Below are 23,384 nucleotides of genomic sequence, written 5' to 3'. Positions count from 1 at the left end.
CCATTCTCCATTGCTGTATAATCAATTATTTGTAGCCCTCTATAGCCGGTTGCCATTCTCCATTGCTGTATAATCAATTATTTGTAGCCCTCTATAGCCGGTTGCCATTCTCCATTGCTGTATAATCAATTATTTGTAGCCCTCTATAGCCGGTTGCCATTCTCCATTGCTGTATAATCAATTATTTGTAGCCCTCTATAGCCGGTTGCCATTCTCCATTGCTGTATAATCAATTATTTGTAGCCCTCTATAGCCGGTTGCCATTCTCCATTGCTGTATAATCAATTATTTGTAGCCCTCTATAGCCGGTTGCCATTCTCCATTGCTGAATAATCATGAGTTACAGTTCTTCATAATTATAAAGAAACTGCCCTACAATCATTAGTCTGTATTGTTTTAGAAAAAAATGTCACACTCCCTGTAAGAAAAAGTATCGGTAATTGGTATCGGCGAGTACCTGAGGGAAAGTACTTGTACTTGGTCTTGAAAAAATGGTATCAGGAAACCCCCAATGTAGACCCTCTAAACCACACAACTAGAAGAGAGTTGGTGGGAGGCTATATGCGTCAGTGCTCGCCCCCACTGCTAAATGCATGACATGCTAAGAAAGTGGTGTGGCCATACAGAGAATCTGATTTTTTTTTCCCAATTCCTCAACGCATGCAAGACAGATGAGCACATGGACATCAAAGAAATTACTTTTCTCCTCCCAAGACCTCCTGCTTTCTAGCTCCCTCGACACCTCCCATGCTTACCTCCCGGACTTCTCCAGGGTCTCTCCCATCCTGTAGAACTTCCTACCTCAATCTGTCCACTATCTCTTTCTGCCTTTATGCGATCCCTGAAAAATCATCTCTTCAAAGAAGTCTATCCCACCTCCTCCCAAAAATTATACTTCTACTTCCTCCATAATAACCCTGAAATGGTTTTCTCTGGCCACGATTGCTTCTCCGGTATTTCATGTGGTGTCCATACAAGACAGTATACCCATAAAGGTTATAGGGAGAAGAGACTAAATGAATCTAAATGCCTTCCAGGCTAATCAGTGCATGGCTCAGTAAAGCCTTCCTAGAACAGAAGGTGTTCACATGTCTCATCCCATTCCAAATAAGATTATGCTTCATTTCAGGACAGTAGGCAGAATCAGGAAAATCATTCCTTTACACACCTAAAGCCATATACACATCCAGAACCACTGGTGTATAGTGCTAATAATGCCTAATATTAAAGAGCCATTTATTCCAAACTGCATACAGCTTTTCCGGGGTTTCTGGCAATCATCAATGCTGAACATAGAGACCATGGCTTCTATGGAGTAGAGCTTGGGACCCAGTGAGGCAGTGTAATCATACAAGTTATGGTGGATAGAGAGTAGACGCTCCATGTTCGTAGTCCTGTAGAAGTAAACATAACACAATGGAGAGGCTTTGTTTGACATCCGCATATTCTAAAACCACAAAAGTAAATAAAGAGATCCGTCACAGAACAAGAACTTCAGGCGTGCAGCAAACACAGGAAAAGCTTTCAGTATACAGGACAGCAACAGAATGCTTCACATAGTGAGGACATATTCAGTTCTAACATTACACAAGCTTCCATCAAGAGACTTCAAATAATCATAAAACAAAGAAACTTGCCAGCAACCAAACAGATTTCAATTTAAAGAGTACCGTACTTCCAACTAAAAAGCTTTGTGGATTCGGATATAATGAGGAAGGGTTATAATGCCTGTTTTTTTTATTAGTATCTGCGGCTCCGTTAGGGAAATATCAAACGAGCAATCAGGGGTGTTCCTAGCATAATTGCCTCCTGATAAGGGGGGTTGTGGGTTCTTGTGGTCAGGGCTGGGCAGTTGTTGATGAGGTAATGGAGGTGCACGCTAATGGCGCTCTGGCCGGCGTCCTAGTGGTGCACCGCCCAGCTTTCCACCCAGCCCACTGACATCACTGGTTGGCAAGAGCTGGGCGGAAACATTGGCAAGAGCATCCTGCTCAGCTCCTGGCAACCAGTGACGCCACTGGTTGCCAGGAGCTGGGCAGGAAGCCTGGCTGGAGTGTCCCAGGTTGCTAAGAGCTGGGAGGGGAGATGTGTGTGGCCCTTACACATCTCCCTGTCCTGTTCTTAGCAATCTGAGAAACTCTGGCAGAAATGGGAGTGGCAGGTTCTGCCTGCCACCCATCATGTGGCCCAAAGAATATAGGGACATCCCAGCTTGCGATCTTGTCACTTGTGAGAGCTCCTTACCTCCCTGACAGGAAGACTTCCTGTCTGGTAAAATTGTAGTAAGCAAGACAGGAAGTGAGGGGAAATCTCTCTAACAGAGCTCCAGATGATAGTAAAATCCTGATAATCCTCCCCTACTCCATCCACAACTAATACAAATGTTTTGCCTGGACATGCACTTTAATTTAGTCAGATTCTTGAAGTGTTCATAAACCCTCCAAAACAGATACAGTAGCAAACATCTGCACTTACTGTTTTTCATCATTGCCTTCTGTTTTTGTCCTTTAATCTCTTTGTAATTTTCTTTGTAAAAGTCAGCAGTCCCTGCATCCGTTTTTAGGGCAGCTCCATTCTTTTGCAGGGTCCCCTGGAGGCACCCTTACCAGCATACTTCCACCTGACAAAGCAATCTGACATACCAACGCTCCATGAACAGGCAACTCTGAACTCTATGACTGGTTCATTCTGAAGCTCCTCCTAGGGATTGATTGGCAGGTGTATGGGTGGAAAGAGCAGCTCTGAATCATTCCTGGTCTTGCAAGCACCAGGGTGATGGAACTTGTAGTCCAACTGTGGGCTGTCCTGTGACAGTGATGTTTACAGTGTGGGCCTCCCCACCGGAAGTTCAAGGAATCAGCACTGGGGCATAAGGAGGAAGCTACTTTTGATGTTCCAAGATGCAAGTGGCTGGGGACAAATACTGATATGTGTTTGCAGGATTGACCTGGATACTTTAGTGAGAAAAAAACAGGAGGGTTTAATACTTTAAGTTGCTTTAGATTATTAGAGATCAGGTGAGAAGAGCAGCCAGAGGTGTTATTTTTTTAAATATGAAAAAGGACTGATGTTTTTATATGATGATAAGTTAAAGTTGGGCTTTAAACATTTTGGAATTTGCAATAACAGCACAATGTCCAGCCAACACATTTTGATATACAGTACATTTGTATAGATAAGGCACAAGGACCTATTTGCCTCATCTGTACATCATCATCATCATTATATAGAGGGTGTCTAGCACAGCCCCAGAACAAGGACCCACGTGCATCATATGTACATCATCATCATATAGAGGGTGTTTAGCGCAACCTCAAAACAAGGACCAGTTTGCCTCATATGTACATCATCATCATATTGACAAAGTTTTGCACAGCCTCAACACAAGGGCCCACGTGCCCAATATGCAGTGGCGTCACAAGGGGGGTGCGGGGATCATATAGAGGTTGTTTAGCACAGTCTCACCACAAAAACTCATGCGATTCATATGTACATCGTCGTCATATCGAGGGTGTCTAGCACAGCCTCAGCACTGGAGCCTATTTGCCTCATGGGCACATCATAATTTTGAGGATGTCTAGCACAGGCTCAGCACAAGGACCCATGAGTCTTATTTGCTCATCAGTATCATTTCTAGGGTTTTCTGGCACAGCCCCAGCACATGGGTCTATGTGCTTAATAATTAACTGGCACCTCTTTGTCCATTTCAAAATTATTCTTTAATTCCATTTGGAAATCAGATAAACGTTTACAACCTGCTGTACAGCTGCCACTAGGCTTTAGATGGTCATCTTCTGATTTTGCCGATTTTAGGAAGATCAGACTTTGGCTGCCATGCCAATGGGCACAATGCCATGTTATCGGTCACTCAGAAGGAAACAGTTGACCAGGTTGGATTTATCCTACTGCTAATTATCTTTGAGTGCACTTTACCAGCACTTTTGGCTGCATAGACATGGACTAGTTTTGTGAATTCCTGTGACATGTCCAGTGGCCACATTGTGCAGTCATGCCTAACCACTATCAAATGGTTTTGGTGAGCTTAACAGAAGCTGCGTGAATTGTTTCATCGTCTTCTCCCAGGCAGTCTTCATCGTGTGCCTGACTAAATTACACTTTCAATCCCCATATTTTCTAAGTAACACAAGAAACGGTTAACTGTACAATTGGCCCAAAATCTGGGTCACTCTTGCCTCCAAGACATAACCTGGATGGCAACTGTTGTAATTTGTGTCAGCTAATCAGTCTTTTCTAAGGAAGGCAGATCCCACAGGAAGTGTAGTTACAGAACGATGGAACTGACGAATAACAATTCTGGTGCTTAAGTCTGTAGGTACTAAAACTGTCTGCTCCAGAGGATCATGAGATTTTTCAAATAAAAAGAAACCAAAATAACACACATATACATACACATTATATATATTATACATATACACACACACACACACACACACACACACATGTAGCCTACGACTTTGTAATTACAGAAAAACTTTAAAGCTCAGCTCTTACTCAGCATCCTCTCGACCTTTTAACAAAATAAAATAAAAATGTTATTTTTTTTATACCTTTAGTCAATTCACAAAAGTTTTGTCTTAGTATATAGCTGGGTGAACATTGTTCGCAGTGCACTACAGCTGCTAGATGGGGCCAAGGAGCATAGGAAATCTCTAGGTTCCTGTAGCTCCATCTAGCAGCTGTAATGCCACGCAAAAGCAGTTTGCCCAGCTATACGCTGGGGGAAGCTTTTTTTTTAAATCAGCCCAATGGTGTCTTAAGCAAGGCTGTGCGACATCACAGGTTCCTCCTCATTCTCATTCATATGGCATGATGCCACTCTTTCAGCATTCTTCTGTGAGTACAAGGGGAGTGGCTCAGCATAGCTGAATAGGGGAGTCTATGGGTGCATCCTTAAAGTGACATTAAACCCTCAGATGTTTTAACATAAAACAACACTGTAATGTGTGCCTTACTGTAATCCATGGTTGTTTCCCTTCTCTTTGCTTTGTATTAAAAAGTAAAACAGAGTGCAACCTAGAAGAGTTTCTCATCTTCAAAGCTATGGAAATACATGATGAGAAGCCCTAAAAGGAATGCTCTGCCCAATTCTACATCAAAAACTTATGGTGACATCTAGGAAACCGTGAAAGGCGTTCATGGACTACACAATGCAACCTGGGACATATACAGGAAATAACAAGCTTCTAACAATTCATAATATCCTTAACCTGTACCATCACACTGAAACTCAAAATATTTCATGATTTGTATATATCTTTGATCTCTCTTGTGCATATATGTATAACTGCACACACATATACCGTATCTATCAAGTATAATCACTACATCATTATAATTTAAAAGTAATAGACTTCGGTCTCCCCACCTTACAGTGACTTGAGGGTATTAATCACTTGTGCTGGGAGTCATGCACTTATTATGGATATCTCCAGAATAATCCATCTTCTAATGCTTCTCACTCTTGTGATGTGTGGTAAAGAAAGGGAAAAACCAATAATTGATGTCTCATAAAGGCACCATGGTATATGCATGTACTGCTGCTGCTCTCTATGGGCCTGCTTTATAGACCTGTCGCTCTCCATAGAGCGGCCTATGGTATGTACGCTAGGATGTCAGCAAGGACAGGTAGCATCTACACATTAGAAAATGCTATCTGGTTCACTTTAAAAACACTGTAGATGACATAATAAAGTATAGCCGCCCTCAGCCACCAATAGGCTTCTCCCTTTTTTGAAAACAGTATTGACAGAATATAAAGGAGACGCTTTGTTCCAAAGGCTGCAGCGATGGTTCTTTCATGACACATATTTAGACATATGCAGTTCAAGAAAATGTTGAGAACAAGAATTCCACTTCCCTATCACGTCAAGTCCATCCACTGCAGCAACTTCAATTAAACTGGAATCCGCTGGGCACAAATACAATGTGAACTATTTACCTGCTAAAGGTGGTTACTCTATTCTGACACTCTGACACACACACACACACACACACACACACACACACACACACACACACACACACTTTGTTCACTCCATGTCTGGACCATGCCCAGACCAAAAAAGCATCCCAATGTATCCCTATGGTCAGGGCTTGAAAAATTTTAGGGTGTCTCACCAGTCAGTCAAAAATGTCACCAGTCAGCTCGACCGGACTATAGCCTTACAATTTATGTTAAAATTTTTTGGGGACAGATAGAGCTTTCTTTTGGTGGTATATAAAATCCCCACGGGGGGTGGTTATTTTTTACCATATAATGAAAAAAGTACAGTACATTAAAAAAAAAAAAAAAAAAAAAAAAAAAAAAACAAAAAAAAATAATATACAGGGGTACAAGTACTCCTAAAAACGAGATGACTCGGGGATCTTTACACACACACACACACAATAGGTTGGACTTGATGGACATGTGTCTTTATTCAACCTCAAATACTATGTAACTATGTAAAACGCTTTTACCGCTCATCAGTTTAGTGTTATCAGTAATTAATGGCCCTAACATTATTGCTCACACTCCATCGTTCGCGGTGATATGTAACATGTGCGGCACAATAGGAGCAATCGTTGTTTCCGCACCCCGCGTATATTTGCATGTGTATGTGGGGGTGGAGGACTTAGAAAAAAATGTTTTTTTCTTTTTTAATGCTTCTTTATTTTTTTTGATTCTTTAATTGTTGTATTAGTTTTTTTTTTACACAACTTTATTGCTATCACATGGGGAGGGGGGGGGGGCTAAGAAGCCCCCTATGTGATAGCCAATTTACTTGACAGATCCTCTTTATGAAGACATCAGGGGTCTTCAAGACCCCTAATGTCACCTAGGGACCCCCAGAGAAGCTGATGAAGCAGAGATCTGCTTCATCAGCTTCTGTAGCTGGAGTGACACTGAATGCAGGAAGTGATGTAATATACATCACTTCCTGCATTCTGGGACTGGAGAGTAGATCAAAGGGAGATTGTGTACTGATTTCCCTTTGATCTCCTGTCACAGAGCCGTGCCGGTCCCGGCCGCATCGGGCACAGCAGATCTCGGGACTGGCAATGGCAGTGACAGCTGCTGGTAATACAAGGGATCGGGCGTCTTGAGACGCTCGATCGCTTGAATTTAAAGCTCCCGGCCGGCCGTGTAATTACAATGGCCGGCCGGGAAGCTGCTCGTCGGGCTCCGCCGTCCTCTCATCACAGACGCGCGGACGAGTGCATTTTTCAAGCCCTGCCTATGGTATTTCTGGGCTCTTTTCACACCAGCGTAGTCCGTTCCGGTCCAGATAAAAAAAAAAATACTTCTCGTCTAATTTTCTCTGGTCTGGAATGCACTGGAACGCATGAAAACACACTGGAACGCACTGGGCTGCACCTAAAATCCCATAGTAAGCGGGGAAAAAAAGCAGCACAAATGCACTGCGTTTGCAAATCTGCTCCAGATCTGGTGCGGAAATGGTGTGAACAAGCCCTAAAGCCTGCAGAGCATTGCAACAGTGATCAGAGAATTGTGCAATTGTTTACATACCAGCCCCAGGTCTATATGGAGGCATGGACCTTCTGTTATGAAGCTGAGGGAAGTAAAACAATGGACTGCAAGTGCAGCGACGTCACCGGCACCATTAAAGTTCCTCTGCCACAGCTGTAGATGGGACTTGTAATCTTTATATTTACAGGGCCCTGTAAATGGATGATGCGGCTGTGTGGGCAGAGTTATGCTAAATTCAAAGCACTTGCGCTTTAGGTAAGTGGGGGTGGTTTGTGGGTGGAGGGTTGGGCAATGCGACCATGTTACACCCTAAAAATGGGTGTAACATGAAACATGATTGCATTGCCCAACCCTCTACCCTCTAAACCATTTCCACTTACCTAAAGCGTGGGTGCTTCTCCCCATTGATCTTAACTAAGGGTGTAACATGAAATATGGCCCCATAGGTGGACTGAGCCTTTAAATATGAAAGAGCATTATCACACTGCTCCTCTTTGTGCTCCTCCTCCAGTAAAAACACCTTTTACTCCAGTTCCTCAGTGCCTGAAAACATGTTAGACTGTTTAACAATGGTCAACGAAAAATATTCCCATTTGTATCACACTGCAGGACCTTCTACTCAGTCTGATTTCTTCTGTTAAGCGGAATAAAGCAAGATAAAATAAAAGACAATGTTTACACAGTCCAACCTGCTAGACATTCACTTCTTTTTTATTGAACACATAATCAGACTAAGAACCCTTTCACTCGATCCGAGTGCATGGATCCCCTCCTGATCAGAATGGGTGTCACTGTTTTGACATCCATGTCCATGCAGTTTTTTCTCCATGGTTAAATAGAAGAAAAAACTGACAATTACCAGACCCATGTTAGCATATGGGCAGCCGGATCTAAAGGACGGGCGTCCGTTTACATCTGGTTAAACACGATCAGCTCCAGCGAAACAGATCTCTGATCCATTTGTTTTTGCAGACCTGGCCGGAGCAGTGGGTACCCACATGTAAATGGATGCCCTTACCTTTAGATCCAGCTGCCCATACACTAATATCGGGCTTCCGATCAGACCCGCCTGGAAAACTGACAGGAGGACCTGTATCGAAATGCCCGTGTGAAAGGGGCCTGAGGGGTATTTTTTTATTTGGAGTTCTGATTTTATTTCACATTTTAAACAAGGTTGAAAAAGTCTTTAGGCATCTTATGAAATTATCTCTACAGATTCCCATTTAGGAAAATCAAATGAAAGTTGTAAAAAATCTAAATGAAAGGAAAATGTAATATAGAAAGTTATGAATATTTAATATGCAGAGACTGTAAGCCGATTTGATTGCTTTTGGGTATATTATGTTCTTTGTTCTAGTTTTCACAGACTCGATTGATGCCGGCAGCCTCAGCCATTTGGTGACTTCTTATATCTCTGCCCATCCCTGCTCTGGCACGTCTCTCTCCATCCAAATGAACCTGTAACATGTTGCTCAGCTTTATGCCAACATTGTCACCTGGGTTCCTTATAAGTTTATGTGGAAAACACAGCACAGTCAACATAACCACAATACTCAAGGTAGGGCCCTCTACTGAAATGCAAGTTGTCTACCTGTCATGATAATCCAATGGCTTTTAAGAGACCCTGTCACCTTGTCCATTCAGGGCAAAGTAACAGGGTCTCTTTAAAGTTCACTCGCTGACCTAGTTATACTCATCTATACAGTGTTCCCTGTAGCTTCCTTCCCCATCCTCAAAAAAGCACCGAGTGATTTCCGCATGCGATGATGTAGTCAAGCCTAAGGGCCAATCGCTGAGCTCGAACACTGTTACATGAAGGGGGGGCGGGAGTAAAGTAAATAATGCTTGCAAGATCCAGCCCTAGCCGACATCGGGTATTCTGCAGTAGCAGTAAAAGATGAAAAAGGACACGCGTCCATTTACATCCGCCTGTCTATAGACCTAACAAAGCACATTTCCACCTTTGTAAGTGATTAGCATTTGTTGTGGTAATGTAGAGGTGCAGTGATGGTGTATATGTGAGCACATTTTCATGACTTCCATTGCAGGCGATCTTAATTTTTTTTTTATGGGCTTTTTAGTAGGCCTGAGTCCCACAAATTGAACATTTTCTCCACAGGGAACTCAGTCTGACACTGGGGTCAGATTCTAGACCAGATGACCACCTCCCTGTGAGTTATTGTAACAAGATCTCTGCACACCAGCTCTGCCTTTCCAGGTCACAAGTCATTGTCGGGGGGGGTTTAAGGGGGGGGGAGTCAGGGGAGGTCAGAGAAAGTGTTAATTTACACAGATTGCTTGTAGAGAACAGAGGCGAACATTTCAAAAAGGAGCCATCAAGAGGACAGCTAACAAAAAAAACAAAAAAGGAGTAGGTTTCTGTGTTCATATACAGCAACTGCATATGCCTGCTTCATGTACACTCATTGCACATTGCTGGCATATGTTGTTTTTAAAAAAAAATAATGGTGGAAATGGGCTTTAAGCTCCATTTTTTCCTCCATAGCAGGATGGAGTAAAAAACTAAATGGACATGGATGTCACAAAAGAAACATCTGCTCCCTTCTGTTCCAATAGTGGGAGATTTGTTCATGAAACCCGTGCTGATCATAACAGACGCCGCCTGTGTGAAAGGGGCCTTATTCTTATAAAAAGCAAAGAATGTTTCTCATTCAAAATCAGTCTGCTTTGGTTCCTTTTAACTGCACTTCTAAAATAAGCTAATGCAGTCACACTCAATTCGGAGATACAGCTCTCCATGACAACAACCTGGATGCATTAAAGTAAACCTGTCCCAAATCTGGCCAATTCAAATGCAGCATATGATAAAAATAAAAAACATAAGCAGAAGTTATATGCGGAGATACAGACAGCTGAAGTAACATGCAAATCTCAGCTGTTCCAATAAAATGTCAGCAGCCTCATTCACAAAGCAGAAGGGAGATCGATTAAGTTAGGCTTTTCCAAGAAAAAATGAGATTAGTGGGTCGCTTATTTATCTGTATTTATCTCTAAATCTGCAGATTATGTGAAAAGGTAGTTTCTATTTAAGCAGACGCTGTCATAAAAAAAAAAAAAAGAAAAAACAGTTCTAAAACCCAGCGATGAACCCTGCTCAACTTGTGAAACCATCCTCTCCAAATGGAAATACTGGTCAATGGAAGGGCTCCCACCCGCTCATGATCAATACACAGAACGACTCTCATCCACCAATGATCAATGCACAGAAGGGCTTGTGCATTGATCTGGGTAATTATGGGTCAGTAGCGGACTGACAGAAGGACCGTGTGAAAGGGGCCTTATTGGTAGACACTCTGAGAGGAATTGATCAAAACTGGAGCAGACAGAATCTGGAGCAGTTGCCCATGGCAACCAATCAGCTTCTCTCTTTAGTTTGTTCAATTAGGCTTTGAAAATGAAACAGAGATGCTGATTGGTTGCCATGGTCAACTGCTGCAGATTCTCTTTGCTCCAGTTTTGATAAGTTCCCCTCACTGTGTGTACAAAGCTTACTCCACTCCAAGCTCACTCCACTGTGATGGACTACAATCTCACATTTAGTTTACTCATTTGTACTGAGATTGTAGTCCATCACAGGAGTGAGCTTGGAGCGGTGACTACTTTACAACACACACGGGGACCATGGGAAACAAAAGTAGCCACCCTCCAGAAGGAAGGACAGTGTCAGCACCAATTCAGAGATTATATGAGGATCTACAGCCGAGTGATACACAAATAAGATACATTTTCGTTAATAGGTAAGGCACTTGAATGCATTTTTAAGATTTAACTTCTGAGTTTGGTGTCACTTTAAGGGCCTGTTCACACAACGTCCGTATTCTGTGCTGACCTGATCCGTACGCTCCTGCACTAAATATGCATCCCAATGTATCCCTATGTGTTTCATGGGCTACAGTTCTCACGTGCGCAGTCTGTTCCTGACTGAAAAAATACTGCATGTCACATTTTGTCCAGTCAGGGTCGAAAACAAACGCAAACGTAACGCAATGCAGCTAAGCAAAAATAAAAAATGTATTCCTGCTCCACTTTTTATGATGTCATCATCGTTGGACTTCCTGGTTGTGGAGCATCAGAGGGAAAACCAGCAGTCATGACTAACATGGTCCTATACATTGAGCGATTCGTCGGATTGATGGAGCATGCGCCAATGCTCTACGACCCTCGCCACACACAATTTAAAAATGTGCATCAAAAAAATAAAAAGTGGATAGATGTAGCATCAGAGCTGTATGATGAATACTCAGTGTACAGTAGTGCCCAGAAGAAAGAATGTGGTGAGTGATTACACATATCTTGTATGTTGACTAACTGTATGCTGGTCATGTTATCCAAATTAAGTTTGTAATATGTGGGGGTTAATATGCTGCAGGTAGAACTGTCAGCATCCGGACCGAAAACGCATCAAAAGCGCTTCAAAAACGCACTGCATGAGTAGCACTGCGTGTGCTGATCCGCACCTGATCTGGACCTGAAAATCATGAGGACAGGCCCTTAATGTGCCCAACTGCTGATATTTTATATATTTACAGTGAGAAACTGAAACGCTGTCATTTTCTTGCCATATATTATACTTGATAAAATGTGTTGAATTTGTTTATGTAAAAAATGCCAGGATATGCAGGAACAGAGTGCATGCTGCATGTCACTGATGACCTACTTAGAATAAGTTTAAGTGCATCTAAACCAGATAGAATGTATTACAGCTTACCAATCCTTATAGGTGGTGGCTGTATAGATTTCCTTTATTTTCACCTGGTGATCGGTCCAGTAACACACTTCCCGTCTTAGGGTGGCTCCACTCTATGGAACAGCAATGGAGCCACTCTTGGTCAGCAGCATCATCACCTTGTAGAGAGGGTAGTGTTTTAGATGGACTATAAAATGTAAATTGACTTGATCAGCAAATTAAATCTGAACTCGGGATAACACTTTTTAAACAGTATTTTTTCCTTTTGAAATAAAGATTTTAAACAAGCTAATAAAAGCTGACCATTGTAAGCACCTTTGTCAGTGGTAAATGGTTTGTCTCAACCCTCTGTTACTTTTGCTGGACAGCTTGGTCTGTAAAGGAAGTTGAAAAATAACAGACTTACTGGGCAGATCACCAGGTAACAATAAAGGAAAAAAAATCCTAACAAAAGAAAGAACATGCAGGTATCACATCTAAAATTTGAGAAGCTGCAATATACACGGCCTGTTTAAAAAAAAGTTGCACTCTAATATTTCTTTGGACCGCCTTTACCTTTGATTACGGCACACAAGACGCTGTGGCATTGATTCCATAAGCTTATGCAATGTCACAACATTTATTTCTGTCCAGAGTTGCATCAATTTTTCACCAAGATCTTGTAGTGATGATGGCAGAGTCAGACCTCTGTGTAATGTCTTCTCCAGCACATCCCAAAGATTCTCAATGGGGTTAAGGTCTGGACTCTGTGGTGGCCAATCCATGTGTGACAATGATGTCTCATGCTCCCTGAACCACTCTTTCACAATTTGAGCCCGATGAATCCCGGCATTGTCATCCTGAAATATGCCCAATGTGCCATCAGGGAAGAAATAATCAATTGATGGAAAAACCTGGTCATTCGGTATATTCAGGAAGGCAGCCAAACCTAGAACCATTACCCAATGGAAGGCTCTCACCTATTTGCTTAGCTAAATCCAGGTGGTGACTTTTTTTGGACAAGCGGTGTAAAATATTTCTGCTAGTTAGATACACCACTTTCAGAGTGAGCACAGGCTAGACATCAGCTCCACATTTCCTCCCCTTTACATGTCCCAGTACATTTAATAGAACTGGTTTTGAATTGTCCCCACATCCCACCACCTACTGCCTTTAGTTAATGTTGAATTGTTTGGATAAGGGAAGAGTAGTATGTACGTGGTAGCATATACATGGTATGATCTACTTGCACATAACTCTGTGGTCGCTGTATTTCATTGAAAATGAAAAGTCCTATAAAAATGGTTTTACAAGAACAATGGACTTAGTGTTTTTGTATTGTAGTATAGTGCATTACAGGGTGACCCATCTGCATTGCTCCAGATAATTATCAAATCAAAGCAGGATTGGATTATTTACATTTGTGGGTCATGCATGTTGCTATGAAAATAGCTAGGAGTGCACACTGATTGTCGCGTTCAAAAATAAGGTCAAAGATGAACCGTGTTACCTCCACAGCACTCAACCCACTTCGCTAAAATTCTGAAAAGACAATGACTGACTGCCAGCCACAGGCAACACAACCCTTTTCCAGATATGCAGTGAAAAGGCTCAATGATCTAAGCTAAGCTATAACATACTTGTGGTCAAGTTACTTAATATAAGAGGCCACAAGTGCAGCCCCTGTATGGCCAAAGAACCGCACATAATATTCAGGAAATGTAATGCTGCAAAAAGCTGCCCGAGACTGCAGACATGCAAGAGGAGATGGTCGGAGACTATGGTCAAGTTACAAGAGATGGTCAGAGACTGGAGGCATGATACAGGAGATGGTCAGAGACCATACGTGAGTTCACATGCTATATGAACATTTGGAGACAGTAGACAGGCTTCAGCAGACACATTACATGAAGCTGTTAGAGATCACTGCTATAGCCTCTTATCAAATCAGGGCTTGCCCGTTTGTGATCCTGAAATCCTGCTCTTGTGCCTTATTTGATTAAAGATTGAACAGCATAAAAAAAGTAAGATAGCGTGAAAAAAATCAAACTACTTCAAAACTAGAATTAAGTCTAAGGCAACTCCAGCCCTCCAGCTATTGTGGAACTACAAGTCCCATGAGGCACTGCAAGTCTGACAGCCACAGGAATAACTCCCAGAGACAGATGCATCGTGGGATTTGTAGTTTCACCACAGCCGGATGACCGGAGGTTCCCCACCCCTGGTCTAAAGGATATGCAAGACTGGGCCTGCAAACCAGATTTTCTACCACAGTAAGGAACATCACGAAGATCGACCAATTTAATGTCACCCAAAACAGTTTCTATAAGGTATACCAACTGTCGGGGGTTGCTAGTGTGCTTATTTCAGCTCTCAACCAAACTTTCAAACCCACTAAAGGCTGGTGTCATAGCTGATCACATGTGCAGCACCATGGCAATTGCAATCCAAATAGAGGCCAAGATGGCACCTTCCTTGGCTGCAAGGGATAGGAGGTTGCAGTTCCACTTTAATGCATTCCGCATACACTACCACCAACCCCATAGAAGGCCCACAAACCCACAAAGTGCCTCACCCACAAAATATTATATCTGCTAAGCAGCTCTGATGATTCTACAAATAACATGAAACCATATGTCCAAACTTCAGGCTCTATTCACACCAGCAGCATGTACTACCACTGTACGCTGTTAAGGTAGCAGTGCAATGCACCGATTTCAGCATATCGCTTTGTTTATCTATTTCTTTTTTTTTTTTTTTTAAACATGACAAAGTGACATTTCATTCCGTTTTAGCCCCCCAGCGGACTGTGATGCTGTGTACTGCATTGCAAAAATCCATGAACCCACTGCACTCTAAAACCGCCGTTTCCAAGGAAGTAGGGTGAGAGCTTTGGTAGTCGACGGCTGGCAACGTGGTGAATAACTGGTTAGAGTATAAAGAGACACCGGCACTCCAACAGTGATTCAAATACGTCTGTTTATTGACATACGAGAAGCACAGTGTAATACACTTAATGCGACGTTTCGGGGTCACACAGTATCCCCTTCATCAGGAAAAGCAAGTATTTGAATCACTATTAAAGTGCCGGTGTCTCTGTGTACTTCATTGCCACACGCTGCAGTGAAGAAAAGCACTGCATGTAGTCAGAGACATGCCCAGGCAGGGTGTCACCCGGAGCAGCCGCCAGGTGTCAACCGCCGGGACGCAATCAAGGACGAGCATGAAGTCATCACGCACACACGAAATTACATCACATGCAGTTAACTGCCGGCGGCCATCTTGGTGATGGACTCCTTCAGAGAGAGTTGGGAATGTTTATCCGGGGGGATACGATATGCCGCCGGGTCCTCTCTCTTGTATAGCTGCTAGGCACTCTGTCCATGACCGAGTGACAAACTTTTTAGCTGGGGTGACACCAAAATGACTGAGTCGTTTTGGTGTTACACGCTCTCATGGTGTCACCCGGTGTGGGTCACACCCCCCTTGTGATGCCACTGCATGTAGTACAGGGCTGGACAAATCCCAGGAACCAGGTCGCCAATGCTGTTTAATAATGACAGCTGGTGCTGGCTCCTAGAAAGTCCTGCTGGCCCCTGGATTGGACAGACTGGCTCCTGAATTTCCTATTGGTGTGTCCACCCCTGACATAGTACTTTTTGCACCGCACACAAATTGTGAACTGACTTCATAGTAAATAGACCAATTTGCCTTGGATGTGTGTTAGGACTGCACTGGGCAAAGCAAGGTTGCCCAGCACTGGCCAACGCATCTGGTGTGAATGGGCCCTTATATGCACAAGAATTTACTACACAATTCCACATTTCCCATTACAGGAAAAATTGTGTTGTGTGCGTCACCTGCACTCCATACAGCTCTATGACCTTGCAGGACAGTGGTGCTCGTAGTGATGACGCGGATGGCGCCACGTGAAACTCCAAAATAAGAACCAGGTAATCACCAGCACACAAGAGGTAGGATCATCAATCCTTGTTCAATTTATTGCATCGTCCTCACAATTTGTCATAAAAAGCCAACGTTTCAGGGCCAAGCAGGGTCCCTTCTTCTGGGCAACAAAGTGATCAACTCTCTATATCGACCTGAAGAAGGAACCCTGTGTGGCCCTGAAACGTGGCTTTTTATAACAAATTGTGACCATGATACAATACAATACATTGAACAACGATTGATGATTCTGCATTGTGTGTGCTGGTCATTACCAGATTCCCATTCCAGGAAAGATCTTACCATGGCTGGCATATCTAGAAATAATTTGGTTGTATTTAGAGGTTCAATGTCCATATTTTAGAGTAACCTGCTTACTAGGTAGTCCAATTTTACCCCCAAAGTTTGGAAATATGTCTCCAGTGCACCTACCGAAAAATAAGGGCTTGTTCACACCAAATGCAGACCAGATCTGCATGAGTTTCTGCACACGCAGTGCAGTGGGTTGTGACGCGTTTTTGATGCATTTTTTTTTTTTTGTTTAAAATGGGCTTTCAGTGCGTCCCAGGGCGTTTGCATGTGTTGCAGAGCAGGTAAAATAGGGCTTGCTGCAGTTTTTTTTTATATGCTCTGGAACTGAACGCTGCGGTGTGAACTAGAGCCCAAAATACCATTGGAATACATTGGGACGCAGTTTTAATCCTGCTCCTGGAACGCGCTTGGTGTGAACAAGGCCTAATAGTCCTACGGAAAAAGTAAAGCAAAAACAAAATATAATGAAAACATCAAATAACACAACTTTCTAGCCTAAAATCAGTGATACTGGGTGCTGCCACCCTAAAAAGTATATCATGCTGCAGATGGCGTCTCTGCTGTAGTGAAAGCAAGCAGATGTTTCCACATTCATAGCAGGGGAGGGCAGCGTACGTATTATCGGTTTAATTTTAGGTTGGCGTTTGTCGCTTGTTTGGATCAGCTGCACTGACCATCTGAAACTGCTGATCTCCCAAAAATCATTTCCTTCCTCTCCGATTCCTAGAAAAAGTAACCAGGATGACAAGACTTCCAGAATTCACACACTAAGCTGCTGCATGGAGGCAGTATATAATGCAGAGCAGTGCACAAAGCCAGCTCTGACACACAGCTAGACTGGAATGTACTAATCTGTGACAGCTCCTGAATGATACTACAAAATAATACTGAGATCCACAAAAAAAAAAACAACCTCTTAGAATAGAGTTTAAAATTCCTAAAGTAGGACTCGGGGCAAAACTGTTTTTAGGTGCAACTAGACAAAAACGAGCAGTTAACCCTTGCAGAACGGGGTAGCCCGGAGTTCTGCTTTAACCACTTGCTGTCCACCCATCGTATATATAAACTAAGCATGTGCCTAGATGCGGGCTGCCGTACATGGACGGTGTTTTTGTTTTCCTGCGTGCACATGAGCAGGACACAGTAAAAATGTTAAACTGCCATGGCTGTAGAGCAACACAGTGTGCGGGGCTCCCCCCCACCCTCAGCTGCCGGCTATCCCAGGCTCTGCTGTCCTCCGTTGGGTCTCTGCACTGAGATCGGCGGGAGATCAGCACACTTCCGCTTGCTGATCGCCCCTCCGATCACTGGACCCGGAAGCGATGTTCAGCCTGTCATTTTTCAAGCTGTGCTTCATCAGCTTCTTTGGGGGTCCCTAAGTGACATTAGGGGTCTAATAGACCCCTGGTGTCTCCATAAAGAGGACCTGTCGCTGTATATTTGCTTGTTAGCCCCCTATGTGATAGCAATAAAGTTAAGTGAAAATAAAAAATTTAAGTCACATATAAACAAATGTAAAAAACCGCACACAAAAAAAAGTAAAATCCCCCGCCCCCACCCCCACAGACCTACAAATGCAAAAACAAGGCAGGTGTGCCTACATGCGAAAACGATGATTGCGCCACGCGTTACATATAACCGCTAACGTCGGAGTGAGAGCAATCATTTTAGGGCCATCAATCACTGATAACACTAAACTGATGAGCGGTAACAGCTTTTAAAGCGTCGCCTATGGCCAATTTTGGGTATGGTAATTTTTTGCAATTTGGTGCAGGAAAAGCAATTTTAAGGCTTGGCATGTTTGGTGTCTCATTTACCCGACGTGACCCCGTCTTATATTTTACCAAAAAACTGGGTAAGAATAAAATGTTTGGTAACATAACGTGGGGGAAACAGGTTTTTTTTTTACACATTTTTGGTACTTTTTTCTTTATATAGTAAAAATAAAACCCCCAGTGGTGAATAAATACCACCAAAAGAAAGCTCTATCTGTCCCCAAAAAATGGTATAAAATTCATTTCAGTACAGCGCTGCATGACGGAATAAATGTCAGTCAAAGTACCGCAGCGCTGAATACTGACAAATGGCCTGGATGGGAAGGGGGTGTAACACTCCGGTCAGCAAGTGGTTAAAGTGAGCCTGTCATGAAAGACATACAGCGGCGGTATTGCTAACCAGTTCCTGAAAATACTGGTCACCTGGCTATTCTTCGGAAGCAATGGCTTGACTGCTTTCCCAGTCATGGATATGAAACCAGGAAGCAGATCACACAGTTATTTTTCCAGGTCAGTGACCTCCAAAGTACTAAAGGAAGGAGAAGGATGACAGCCCTGGGGCCCTCACCTTGAAGACGCCACCAATGGCAGCTGTCATATTTCTTTATTGCTCCTTTAAAAGGTGAAGCTCCAAGCAAACAGCTAATCACCCAGATGGAATGTATACGAGGAGCGTTATATGTTTGTATTTCCATCCAGTCCTAATATTTACACTGATCTGTACAGCACAGTAAGACATATAAAGGGATATTCACAAAAGGATGAAGAGTTTGGAGAAGGCAGGAGCAGTGACCAATCTAGGCCAAATAGCCGATTTGGAAAAATTCTCCAATGCAGCTCACTTTCTAGTTCAGCTATGTTGTCCTAGATTTTTCACTTCTCCTACCTTCTCCAAACTCTTCACCCTTTTGTGAATAGCCCGACAGTCTCCTGCAGTTCAGTTCAACTTATAGGTGGCTGGACAGTGAAAGAAGCAGCAGACTGCTATCCTCCTATCAGCATGCTAGTTAGCATATGAACCCTGCGGCATAACAGATTAGTGCTGCTTTTCCTCCCCCAGTCTGAGCTCTGCTGTAAAACATGTGCAAGAGCCAGATACCAAGTCACATTACGGTACTTACAACTGTGAGCAATAAAAAATACATTGAAGGATCTATTAATGACCACACAGCCTAGTTAAAGGAGAACTATGAGGCGAGTGATTTCCACTCACCCTCATAGTTAGAGCCGACGTGTGACACATTTCGGCTCTATCGATCGGGAAGTGAGCGGATGTTTCCTGATCATCTCCCTGCAGAGAGCAGTGACTGTCAGTCATCACACCCTTCAGGGATTCCTCTCTCCAATCCTCAAGCGCTGACTGGAGGAACAGACGGGGGAGGGGGCGGGTACAGCTGGCTCTGTCTCTAGATAGGCAGAGCCAGCTGTCACTCACACAGCTGGGTGGATCCAGACAGTATTTTCGGAATCTGTTCTGGCTGCGGCGCTCTCAGTATACAGGGGGCAATCGCTCGCTATATACTGAGCTTTGGGTCACGGGAGGAGGTTAGTATATGTCCTTCCGTCACTCTAAAGAGAACTATGGGGAAAAACACTTTACACCATAGTTCTCTTTTAATTGACGATCGCCTCTATGCAATACAGTCAAATCAATTGATCAGCTGAAGGTAAACAATCGTTCAATATTAGGGTTGCACGGGTGTAAATAATCCATGTAGATGATTAGCTATTAGAGAAGAGCTCTGCATAGAAATGTTATGAACCCAAATATTGGGGCCACAAATCAGTTATACTCACCTGATCCCGGGATCCAGCCACATGTGACACAGCTCCCTCCAGCTCGTGATGGACTACAGTCTCATGCTTGGTTTACTCATTTGTAGTGAGATTGTAGTCCATCACGGGAGTGAGCTTGGAGCGGTGACTACTTTACAACACACACAGATACCATGGGGAACAAAAGTAGCCCCCCTCCAGAAGGAAGGACAGTGTCAGCACCAATTCAGAGATGATTTGAGGATCTGCAGCCGAGTGATACACAAATAAGATACAATTGTGTTCAGAGTTCAGGTACTTGAATGTATTTTTAGGATTACTCCTGAGTTTAGTGTCACCATGTGACCGGTCTCATCTCTGCCATTGTGATTCCAACTCAAAGTCCAGGTCATGTGATAGAAAATAAAAAAACATGCTGACAACACACGGCAAGTCTATTCCTTATCCTGTTTTATGGTGGCTCCTTTCACTTTGCGGGGTCCTATGGAGAATCCCTTGTGTGTGCTAGTAAGCTGCGTGTGTCTCCACAAACACACGGCAACGCAAGACACTCCCCTGAGCACTGGTCCCAATATCCTATTTTAGGGTGGCTCCTTTCCCTTGCAGGGTCCTATGGAGCCACCCTTGTGCTAGTAAGCGGTGTCTCCACAAACACACAGCACGGCAAGCCACTCCCTGAGCACTGGCCCTGATATCCTGTTGTAGGGCTTGTTCACACCATGAGCAGAACAGTTTGTTTCCGGATCAAAAAAACATCCCAATGTGTCTCTATGGTATTTCTGGACCAGCGCAGTCCAGACCAAACAAAAATACTGCTCGTCTAATTTTCTCTGGTCCGGAACACATGTAAACGCATCAAACATGTAAACACACTGGACTGCACCTGAAAGCCCATTTTAAGCTAAAAAAAAATGCACCAGAACTCCGAAAAAACACAATGCACTGCGTTTGCAGATCTGGTCTGAACATGGAGTGAACATAGACTTATGGCGGCTCCTTTCCCTTGCAGGGTCCTATGAGGTCACCCTTGTGTGTGCTAGTAAGCTGTGTGTGTCCACAAACACAGCAAAGCAAGACACTGCCCTGTTCCCTGCCCCTTTCTCCTCCTTCTCCCTGATAGTAGATGGACAGTGGCTGGAGACTGCTCTGTCCCTTGTCATCTTGTACTGGACTGAGAGTTCAGGGTAGCTGAGCTGAGAGAGTTGGAGCTGCTTGGGAACATGATGACTAAGTGTTTGGGCAGAAATGGAAAGAAATCCTTTGCTGGGTGATGTGTATTTGTCTGATCCGGACTCATTACTGAACAAAGTTTCAGAGTTTAAAGGAGAACTATGAGGTGAGTGATTGTCACTCACCTCATAGTTCTAGCCGACCTGTGACAATGAGACTGTCACAGGTCGGCTCAGTAGATCGGAAGGTGAGGGAACACATACCGGGTTCGCTCGCCTCTCGATCCTGTCACGGCTCTCTGCCATGACAGGGGAGGGGCTGGATTCCCCCGTCCCCGCACCGATCTGCCAGCGCTGACTGGCGGGAACGGACGGGGAGGGTACAGCTGGCTCTGCCTCTGGATAGGCAGAGCCAGCTGTCACTCACGCAGCTGGGCGGATCCAGACATAATTGTCGGGATCCGTTTCAGCTGCAGCGTCTCAGTATACCGCGAGCTACATACTGAGATTTGTGTCACGGGAGGATGCTAGTTTGTGTCCTCCCGTTACCCTTAGGAGAACTATGGGGAAAAACACTGACCCCATAGTTCTCCTTTAATACTCCTATAAGAATGCCACACTGTACTTGGCTGTTATTCTAAACCGCTCGCCTCAAACACATCCGTGATATAGGCCCAGAAGAAGTGTGCAGGCAATAAAATCTTACATCCCTTTCCAGGTCAGTAATCCAATACATTGAAGCAGGGGTAGGCAACCTCAGCACTCCAGCTGTGCTCAAACTACAAATCCCATCATGCTTTAGCCTCTGGAAGTCATGCCTGTGGATGCCAGAGTCCTGCAATGCCTCATGGGGCTTGCAGCTGAAGCGTCGAGGTTGCCTCCCCCTTTATTAAAGTAAGAAGGTCGGTATTAAGGCCCGGTAACTAGTATCGTGGACTAATCAATCCATTAAAGGAGAACTATGAAGGGAGTGATTTCAACTCAACCTCATAGTCAGAGCTGACCCGTGACAAAGAAGCTGTCAGAGGTCGGCTCTATCGATCGGGAAATGAGCAGAAACATGCAGCCGATCCGCTCACTTCCTGATCTCCTTCCTGCACAGAGCAGTGGACTGCCAGCCTCCGCTCCCCGCAGGGATTAATCGCCCCTCTCCAATCCTCCAGCGCTGACTGGAGGAACGGACGGGGGAGGGTACAGCTGGCTCTGCCTCTAGATAGGCAGAGCCAGCTGTCACTCACACAGCTCGGTGGATCCAGACAGTATTGTCGGGATTCGTCCCGCTTGCGGCGCTCTCAGTATATTGCGGGCAAGAGCTTGCTATATACTGAGCTTTGGGTCACGGGAGGAGGTTAGTATATGTCCCCCTGTGACCCTAAAGAGAACTATGGGGAGAAACACTTACCACGTAGTTCTCTTAACTCAGGACTGGACAAATCCCAGGAGCCAGGTCACTAATGCGCCTTAAAAATGACAGTTGGCATCTAACTTTTGATTTTCTTTTTCTCTAGTTGTCAACAATGAGACTGATTCCTAAAACAAAATCCTGCTGGCTCCCGGATTGGACAGACTGGCCCCTGAATTCCATATTCCTTGCCCACCCCGGGTTCAAATGTATTTTTATAATGCAAGCAATGAAAATGCCTGACCTGGTATCAGCACTCTGGACAGCAGAGCTCAGGTTAGGAGAGGTAGAAGCAGCACAGGGAACCAATCAGCTGTGCTACTGTGCTCATGTCATAACAAGGGAGGTGCCGATAGAGAAGAGAGCAGAGATGAGCTCATCACTGTCCTGCTTAGCCTTGTCCAATCACAGGCAGGGGGCGGGTCCATGAAGTGCATTGAACGATACCGGCCATCCTATTGAGACTGAGGACATCTGGGGCTGTATCTATAAACAATTCCCAGAGCCATCCCCCACCCCGGACAGTCTAATGTGAAGTCCCATGAGGCATTGCAAGTCTCTGACATCCAGCGGCATGGCTCCCAGAGGCAGGTGCATGATGGGAGCTGTAGTTTCACTACACTATGGTGTACCACCAATGGTTTAGTGTGACATTTTTGGGGTCTCCATTCAAACATTTAAAGAAGTGAGCATTAAAAGCTCTTTAGCGACAATTGATTTTGGGTTGCTCTGACTGATTTAGCAGCAAGATGAAAGAATAACCTTTGCTTGCTCCTACAGACTTTTAGCAGGAAGGCCAGTTTTTGGGCAGAGGAATTGGTCTTAG

General features: G+C 44.0%; 1 protein-coding gene across 1 annotated transcript in view; it reads right to left on the bottom strand.

The window, feature by feature from the left end:
• WDFY2 (WD repeat and FYVE domain containing 2) overlaps positions 1 to 23,384 on the bottom strand; it is an 81,008-nt gene that overhangs the window by 57,212 nt on the left and 412 nt on the right. The window lies entirely within an intron of this gene.

The sequence above is a fragment of the Nanorana parkeri genome, unplaced genomic scaffold (assembly GCF_000935625.1).
Source record: "Nanorana parkeri isolate BGI_ZX_2015 unplaced genomic scaffold, ASM93562v1 scaffold238, whole genome shotgun sequence".
In the NCBI taxonomy this organism is placed as follows: domain Eukaryota; kingdom Metazoa; phylum Chordata; class Amphibia; order Anura; family Dicroglossidae; genus Nanorana; species Nanorana parkeri.
The sequence above is the reverse complement of the archived record's forward strand: the minus strand, read 5'-3'. Positions and strand labels throughout refer to the sequence as shown.